Source organism: Corvus brachyrhynchos, unplaced genomic scaffold (genome assembly GCF_000691975.1).
Source record: "Corvus brachyrhynchos isolate BGI_N302 unplaced genomic scaffold, ASM69197v1 scaffold239, whole genome shotgun sequence".
In the NCBI taxonomy this organism is placed as follows: domain Eukaryota; kingdom Metazoa; phylum Chordata; class Aves; order Passeriformes; family Corvidae; genus Corvus; species Corvus brachyrhynchos.
In genome coordinates, this window is record NW_008246057.1 from 5,755,150 (window position 1) to 5,764,776 (window position 9,627).

The window sequence follows — 9,627 nt, forward strand, 5'->3', positions numbered from 1 at the left end:
GGACTGAGGGCAGTTGATATAAATTTTTACATAATTGAAGAAGACCACAAGGAATCTGAACAAATATTTTTCTGAAGCTCTAAGATTTTAAACATGACTTTGACACTTGTTTTTTTCTACCCTTTGCCTTTAAAACACAACACATGGCCATGTAGGTGCACTCATCTGGCCAAGAAAGCCATTGGCATCTGGGCCTGTATCAGGAAGAGTGTGGCCAGCAGGATCAGGGAAGTGATTCTTCCCCTGTACTTGGCACTGGTGTGGCCACACCTGGAGTAGCTCCATCTTAATCATTGCCTATTATCTAAACATATAATAAAAACTTATTAAACATATATTGTGTGTTATATTTCTGAAAAATATTTTTGAGAACATTTTTGTTACCAGATTAATGCGTCCTTCTAGTCTCTGAAAGAAGTGTCTCTTCTGTGAGTCTAGTAAGTTACTTAAAGATCTCCAGTTTCATATGCATTCATGAATCTGTGTGATGGACTGACAAAACAAGTGTGTTATACCATGGATTTTAGCTCCAAAACAGAAAGCCTGGTATCTTAATACAAAATTGCTCCAAGGCCACAGATTTGTACACCAGGTTTAATTCACAAGCTCATTATAATTACTGACTTAGAAGCCCTCCCAGAAAAATTAAAAAGTAAAAATAAAAAAAAAATTGAAAAGACGAGTCAAATCTGCCACTGCTGCTGAGACAGCCAAAATTACACTATTACATTGGGTATGTGTATTTCTGCATATCAGGGGTACTTGAATTGGCATGTTTCAAATGCACATGATCTTCATTGCTATTATTCCCAATGGGATGTTTTCAAAATGGCACATTCATCTACAATACCGTCTCCTCTGTCTCCTTCAAATAATACAAAAAATTTTCTTATTTTAAACTTGTAGTAACTATTTACCTGAACCACTCAAAAGAATCCTATATTTTTGGAGCTGTTCAAAACAGCATTTCACTGCTAATAATATCACAAAAATATTGCCAGCTAGGTCTGAAAGCCAGACCTCCTGCAGAGCAGGAGTTATGCTTGATTATGTAAAATTATTTTTCTTGCCAATAGGAACTACATGAAAGATTCCAGAATGATTTTGCTATCAATTGGAAGTGATGAAACATCTGGTTTCTTGCATTAACTGGGTTTATTTTGCAGCAGAATTTTGATTTACTTTTAAGAACTGAAGGAGAAAATTTATAACCAAAGTTTCAAGTACTCGAAAAACCATTATTCTGTACAAGTAAATGAGATATGTCACATGAAATTATATATGTCTTAAGTGTTTGACACTTTTGATAAAAACTGGTGAAAAACAGTCCCCTGAAGCTTTAGTATGTGTACCCTGTGGGTTAATTTTAAAAAACCACAACAATTAAAAACCCACCACACAAAAAAACAACCTGACACAACACTAACCAAAACCCACAAGCTCTGTTTGTGTTAAAACATGTGCAGGTACTTTGTAAAGTAAAGCATGCAAAATAAGCCTTTATACATTTGGTACAAAGAAAACCTAAACTGAGCAGCACAGACAGACTCACCTTCCTGGAGTACTTAGAAAAGTGAGACAGCAATACCGTTCACATGAGCAAGTATTTCAAATATAGGTAGTCATTACACGTTTTAAGAGACATGGTTGGTTATTTCAGAATACAACCAGAAAGAATTTAACTACATTATTGTAAAAAATATCTATTTGCATGTAGATTTCCTAAGTGTTTTCTTCTTGTAGAAATCTGAGCAAGTTGCAAGGGATTATGAAACATTATTTATTTATTTATTTAGGTGATAAAAGCAGTAATTACACAAGTACCATTATCTTCCAGTAACAGTGAAAAGAATTCAAGATAATATAAGAAGCTATTTTGTTTTTATTTTCACTCTAGAGATTCTTCTAATCTTTCACTGTTACTTTTCTGCTCTGCACCTGGTGAAATTGATAAGATGCACTGTTGTGCAGGCAGATAAACACATGCTGTATCAAAATAGAGTAAAAACACTTCTGAATTTCCAAGATGTTTGTCTTATGTGTACATTTAAAAATAAATCCAAAACAATTCCCTTGGGTACTTATGTGATTTAACATTGCAGTTAAGTAGATTCTTAAATTGTAACATGTAAAAATATAAAATGTAAAAATGCTTTTTGTCCACATGAGCAGGTTTTGATGTCTGCAAAATTGTGTAAAATGAAATAATCTCAAAGATTTAACTAAATCAGAATTTAGTCCAGAGGATTTATTACAAATTTGAAAAACATCTATAAATTCCTTGTCATGGTTGTTGCTTTAGATCAGAGGATAGGGGATGTAAGCATAGGTAAAAACAACATGCATGGAAAAAAGCCCACAACTTTTTCACTATTGAATTTATGTTTTAAAGCATGAATTCTGACTAATGTTTTTAGGGGTGTGTTCAACAAGTGGGGTATGCAATGCTCAAATACTCAACATTCTTACCTATAGAATCCACCTGAAGATTCTAATTCTGGGCTCTTCCTGGTTGCAAGGAGCATGGATGGTGCACGTCAGACCCCAGCCTACTGTCACGTGCCTAGTTTCCAGCTGAACTGGAAAGGTACACTGGAAGAAGTGCTCTGAGTCTTCAGGGTAAAATCCTCACCAGTGAAAAATATCAGAGCCCTATCATGATACTGCCTCAAACTGTATTTTGATACGAAGAAAAAGAGAGGGGAAAATAGCAAGCAAACAAAACATAACAAACAATCCTAGTTCTTGGCTGGTTACCAGACTTTACTAAAGATGGTATAGTCCATGATAAGGGTAAGAAATCATCTGGGATAAATGACTGATAAAATATACATGAGAGCAAAAGCCATTGGGGATGGTAATTGCATGGAAGTGGGAGTGCCAGAACAGTGAGCTGGATGACTCAAGAGCTGAAAAAGGCAAGAGCTCCATTCAGTAAGGAATATTTACTGGTGATCCTTGTGGGTCCCTTCCAACTCAGAATATTCTGTGAATCTGTGAAGGGAGAAAGAGGAAATTAAACCAACATAAGTAAAGCCATTGCCTGATTCCAGGACACGCATACAATTTTAAATGTCTCACATGTATTTTTAAGAAACGAGTTGTTTGGTTGTTTTTTTTCTCTCAGTAGGGTGCATATATACGGAATAAAATGCATTGAAATTTAGAGGATTTTTGCTATTTAGTCTATAGGACTGCATATATACCTTGATATTCATTAGCTTTACATAAACCACCACAAAGTCTTTGTCTGTCAATGTACTAAAAATGTCCATGTTTTGTTGTTTTGTTTTGTTTTAGCCTTCCCCCCACCTGCTGGAAATAAACATTTATTTATTTTATATGAATAATTCAGTTGGGATATTGACTAAAAGGTATTCTCGAGAAACTGCTGTTCAACCCAAATTGAGTATTACATGATTACATCTATACTTAATAATCATACTCTTTTGAGACCTTCTATGCATGTTCTATATATGTAAAATGAGGTCTGGAAACTTCTTATACTTGTAAAAACCACCATAAACTCTTCAAAAATATTTAGTGTCAGATATTCTTATCATTCCTTCTCTCATAAATACATAATTTCTTTGTGTAAAGCTGTATAGCAAACAGAATTTAAATCCCTGCAACAATCCTGTTTTCCCTTATTATTTTATGTTAGGTTAACTTGGGAGGGGAATGAAATAATTTATATTAAAAGAGATGTAATAGGAAAAGGATTCTATTTTGCTCTTGTGTTTAGGACATATGCTCTTATATCACTGTCTTTCATGCATCAATCTTCTCTGGGCTAAAACAACAATGTTGTTAAATACTACACAGAGAATTTTGAGTGAGTTTGGGGAGAGTTTTGGTGTTGGGGTCTTTTTGATAGTTGTTGCTGTTATTGAATTGGTTAGCTGATGGTGTACTCAGTAGCATCATGGACATGCAAGCTGATTTTTCACCAGCCAGCCATTAATAAAATTCTCTAGCATAAATAGACCTGTAGCAATGATTTCAGCCTGCAATAAAATATCTCTCAATTTTTTCACAGCTTTGAATGCAGAAAAGTGTCATTTCCAAGGAAAAATGATGTTTTACAATGTGTATTTAATGCATTTTCCAATGCGTATTTTTATAACCATTCAATTCAAGACAGTCAACTTTGTCTTTTTCATAACATGAAAGTGTGAGTATCACAGCAAAATCTCTCACTATATTGAAAAAACCTACATATCTTTATTCTCTTTGTTTTGAAAATTCAACGAGAGGCAGGTAGGCACGTCATTTTGAAAATTGATATTTCCACTGAAATGCAAAAAAATCTAGGATAAATATAATTACAGGATCTAGGATTAATAAATTTTTAAAATCTAGGATAAATAAAATTACACTAACAAAGTGACAAGCTAAAATATGTAGCGTTACATTGCAAAGCAAGTCCTCCTGTCATATTTGGCAGAGGGGCCGTGGCATTCATTCTTCTTTCGTCTGCTTTTCTCATCCCATCATCAATGAAGCTTACAACAGCCACTGAAATCATAGAGTAGAAGCATTTGTAAATCTTAAAATCATAGAGTAGAAGCATTTGTAAATCTGAATTCCTAGGTAAACTGCATCCAAAATATTTACAAACAGAAAGATATCTATAAAACTTGTTCATATATGTTTTTGTACCCAGGTACAACTATGACAGATACCTGAGAAATTCTGTTAATGATTTAACATTACAATATCAAACTGATAGTAGAACCTTATTTTTAAACAAAGTAAAAATATCTCTGTGGTCTCAAAAGGAATAGAGCCACACAGCAAGAAACACATATTTATTGAGGCAGTAGGAAAGATGAGCAACAGTGCACACATGTGGTGACTCACCCAACCACTGACAGCAAGCACAAGACCACAAGCAATGCCATGGCTCCAGTGGACTGCCAGGGACATGTGGTGTCCAGATCATCTGGAAGCAACAGCCAATGGTGCCAGCCAATGGTACCTTTTAAATGTAAGAGTTGAGCTGCCCCTTGTGTCCCTCGGAGGTGGTGGGATCACAGAGAAATGTACCCTACATCAGTTCTGTGTGGGGCACCCTGCCTGTGGTGTTGGACAGGGGCAAGCTGTTGGCAACCCCTATGTCAAGGGGCAGGGTGTCAGGACACAGGGTTTCAGTCTCTCAATTCAGTATTTCCACCTAGTAAATACCAATTTTTCTAAAGTCAAGCAGTGAACCCACTGAATACCTAATAATAATGCTACACTATCCCTGCACACAGTATGAACTGGTAGTATCTGAACTGTCAGAGTGGTTTCATGCTATCCAGACCCCTGTGTTACAAATATGTGTAGAAATATTAAGGCCTTTGTTCAAAAAAGGACTTCAATCTATATCCTGTGCTGAATTGTGAGAGGTTTTCCAAACTGTGATGATTCATGTTCATAAAATGTCATCTGCTTAAATGCTGAACAAGATTCTACACAAAAAATCCCACAAGAATTAAATATTAACTGGTAAAACTCACTGGTCCTGAATCTCCATGCAAAGTCTTCAGCAGCTGGTAACCAGGATTTTAATGCCTACTAGGTAGCAGAATAGAGTCCACTCACTATTTGTCCCTTATGTCCACCTTCTCTTGCCATGTCCTTTATTTAAGCATGAAATCTATTTATGCTTCATTTTACAAGACTTTTTCCAATGATTGAAATTCCTTATGGCCTTTGTCTTTTCCAGACTGTACCTGGTGTTCAGTCTGACTTTTCTGAGAAATGTTGATGGAAAGATAATGAGAATACAACATGGGGAACCTTAGTCTTCTTGGATGACCCTCAGATGTTTAACAGCAAATCCTGGCAAAAGTAAAGAAAACAACCCAGATGACCATTGATCTTTTGCCAGGACAGCTATATTGAAGCTTGTGTGTCTTGGCAATGGAACTCGATCTTTGATAACATTTAGATATAAAGTTCTATTGACACCACTGTGAGACCTGGAAAAATGCCACTCACAAATAGATATGATGCTTTTGTCTCAAGTCAAAACTGTAGGACACTGCTAGTCAACCTCTGTCTACCTCAAGCAAATTGGACTGGAGAGTCCTACAGGGTTCAATCTTGTAACTTACTCTGTTCCAATGTCCTTTTCTCAATAGCTGTAGATCTGAGGAAATTCAGAGGTTGTACATATTTTTGTTTGACCCATATAGTCATTTTTTTACTCAGGCTCTTTTCAGCCTGGCAGAGTTGAGGCCTGGATGCTACCCAGGTGGCTGAAATTCAACCCAATTAAAGCCCCTATTGTAAAAAGTAGTGGAGGGAAACATTTCCTGTTTCAGTGGCAGTGTACTAAGCTTCTCAATCAGATCAGGGTTCATGTTCAATCAGTGTCAAAGTATCCCAGTGCTATGTGGGAGGCCTTGCTGAATGACTACATCTTTCACATTACTGCTTTGACCCTGTGATCCATTAAATCCTAATTTCTAATGCTTAACTTCATTCTACTGGTGGCCTGATTCAAGTCCTGTAAGTCCTTCAGTTGCTTTCACTGAGGACTGGATAAGGATCTGTCCAGAGAGCTCCTTCTTTCAGTCTGATTTAGCTGCTACCTCCTGCATGAGTTTGGGGAGAGAGACCATGTTCCACCTGGGCGATGCAAAGTTTGCAGTGTATTAAGGCATGCATGTAAATTTCAAAATGTTAATCACACTCTAAAAGCCGAAGTTACCCTAAAAAACAAATTTTAGGCTTGACTTCCTATCACATTGGAGGTGGTTATCTCACAGGAAAAAATGATCAGAGATGGAAAAACCAAGCACTCTCTGGAACTCATTTGAAACAGAAACATACTCACCTATGACCATGTCTAGACCTAGAAAGAGTTCCAAATGACTTTTCTTTGCTCTGGGTTTCTGCTGATGGTGCACTGTAATCCCCAAGGCATCTGGCCAACTGCTCCCTTCTTTCAGTGTTCTCTCTTCGCTTGAAACTTCATACACAGGTGAGGGCATGGAACCTTGCCTTTCCATTATAAAGCATTACTGGCACAATTTCAGACATATAAAAGCACACCTAATTACTACACATAATAAGTAGAATATTTGCCTTCAAGTATATTATTTTTTTTAGAAGTTTTAAGACAACCTATAAAAAAGTTGGATTGCACTAGTTACTGTACTTAATTATGAAGACACTTTTAACCTTCCTTTTTAAAGGAAAATCCTGCTATCACTATTTTAACAGTATTATTCCTTTCCCCCATTGTCCTGTACATCACGCAGTCGCAGAAAAATTAATTCAGCTCACTAAAGAAAAGGTATTTAGTGTGACTTGAGATGTTGTAAAATACTGAAGTGGTTACATGAGACTGGCAGATATGATTGAAGACTTCTGAGAGGTGTATTTGGTTCTTGAAGGCTGAGGAACAAAATCACTACTTTGACATTGAAAACATATATGACAAAAATTGAAACAATTCAAAAATTAGGCAAATGGATAGTTTATGCCTTCTGATGCCTAAAACTTCTAATAATATTAAATTCTAAAGTGGAACAGTTAAAACGGTGATGATTTATTGAATAACAATCATCAGACTTGTTTTGAGAATGTTTTTTGGATGAGAAGACTATTTCTTTACATCATACCATGGTATTATTGCCTTTTTCTCTCTTTCCAACGCAAACTGTCCCTTAGTCCTATCAAATAGATAATCAGTGCTGGAATATCTGCTATAGCTGTCCTGAATGTGAATTTGAAATTCTGATAAATCAAAGAGATTGAGATATTCAATGCTGTCCTTAGAACAGAAGAGCAAATTTTCTCAAAGTAGGGGAAAAAATCAAAACAGAAAGATCCAGAGATCAGTGCTAAGTATATTTTGAAAATATCAACATGCGACCCTTCCTTCTACTTGCAAGCCTTGCAAAGTTTCTGACGTTACCTTTTCATGCTGCCCTGGTACTTTGATTTGCTCTTCTTTTTTTCCTTTAGTGCAATTGTTTTTTGAAGAATTCACCAATGGTCTTACCTAAAGATTTTTTCAATTCCAAAGTGTTCTTTATTCCTAACCAAAAAAATACTTGACATGGATTTATGCTGTGTGTTTGACTGGATGAGATCCCTTTAGTAGAAAGTGTATATAGTTTTCCCATGTATGTATATGAGCACTGTACCAAAAATATTTCATGGCGAGGTAATAATGGTGAGTTACAGAATGTTAATCTTTTGTGCTACGTGAAGGCAAAAAATTCTTCAAGTAGGTGAAACTATGACTTATCATATTTTTCTGAAAAAAAACCATATTGACATTTTCATTCCAATTTATGACTGTATTGGCAAGAAGATAAAAAACTGAAAAAGACATACGTGCTACTTCTTTATTTCAGGCAGTCAGGATGCAGAGATCACTGCAGAGCTATCAAAGCTTGTCAGTTTGATTTGTTTGGTTCAGTTTTTCTGATTTTTTTAAAATTTTTTTTATTTTGTTGTTATTCCTTTTTATTCTTTTTAATCCTCACATGAAGTGGCCCTAAACATCAGAGCACAGTAGATGAGATTTTTCTCCTCTCCTCCGAGGGAACTGGGAATCTAGAGATACTAGTCTTGCTATCCTTCAATCTATTTTCTGACCTGTGAGTTAAAGATCTCTAGAGTCATGTAATACTGTTTCAGCAGTAGAACCCAGTTGATTATTATCCTCCACTAGACAGTTAGTCTTCAAAGCAGGATGGGTTTGAATAAGCAGAAAAGACTCGACAGAAATCTGACACAGACACCCTTTGCTACCAAGTTGCATATTTGGAAAATAGGGTGCTGACAAAATACTGCAGCTGGGAACAGCTCATGGAGAAGACAGCTACAGTGTCGGAAGTGCACCTTTGGCTCCTGGTGACTATTTTTGGGTTTTTTTGTTGCTGTCTCTCATACTTGTAAGTACTGCTAAGCCTCCCAGCTGTTCTGTTATGTGATAACTGTGCTAACAAACAATACTGTTGGAAGGCTGTGTTTTTTAAGCTGCCAACTTCAAGTGTGACTGCAGCTCATAGTATTTGGTAAATGTAGAAAGGTTTTTGGAAGCTCTAAAGGAGATTAACTGCTACCTCCTTCTTCAGCACATTAGTCAAAAGTAATCTTACAAATATTCCAGGCAGGCCAACATCTAGCTTCTGCTCTTGTGGATGAAGCATTCGTGATAGTGTTTCACTTGGTAAGCTTGACAGTGTTTGCTGTCAGAGCTTCCTGTTTATTTCTCTCATAAACCTACTTCTCATCTTATCTATCTCCATAACTAATTTTTATAGCAACAAACTCACCACAAAAGTGAAGAAATCAGATCTACACCTTAAAGCATGTCACTGCAGTAATACATATAATATTTCTGCAAACAGATAGAAAGCAAGCAAAGACAGGCATGACTGTAGATAAAGGAGGCCCTAACGGTGAAGATGAGACTTGGATTCTGATCTCTGTTTCTGACACAGCTTCTCTATTTTCTCTAAAACCTGAACTGAACAACATTCAGAATATTACAGAAGTAATTCATGTCACTGACAAAAGTCTTCAAAAGTAATCATCAAGGTTTTGCTTTCCCATCACACACCTTGATTTCCCTCATGTGCCCTTTGTGAGAGAGCTTGTTCCAGGAGTCTTTAC

The 9,627-nt window shown here is 36.3% G+C and overlaps 1 long non-coding RNA gene across 7 annotated transcripts in view; it reads right to left on the minus strand.

Annotated features, from left to right (window-relative positions):
- Positions 1 to 1,766: 1,766 nt before the first annotated feature.
- Positions 1,767 to 9,627, minus strand: part of LOC108449554 — a 63,160-nt gene continuing 55,299 nt past the window's right edge. For 6 of the 7 annotated variants that reach the window (XR_001865757.1, XR_001865758.1, XR_001865756.1 and 3 more), the window contains 3 exons: positions 6,830 to 7,016; positions 4,414 to 4,518; positions 1,767 to 2,994 (listed from right to left, as the gene is read on the minus strand). This is a non-coding gene — a long non-coding RNA (uncharacterized LOC108449554). Of the gene's footprint in view, positions 2,995 to 4,413; positions 4,519 to 4,863; positions 4,982 to 6,829; positions 7,017 to 9,627 lie in introns of all 7 variants that reach the window. The other variant, XR_001865760.1, reaches the window with a different exon arrangement.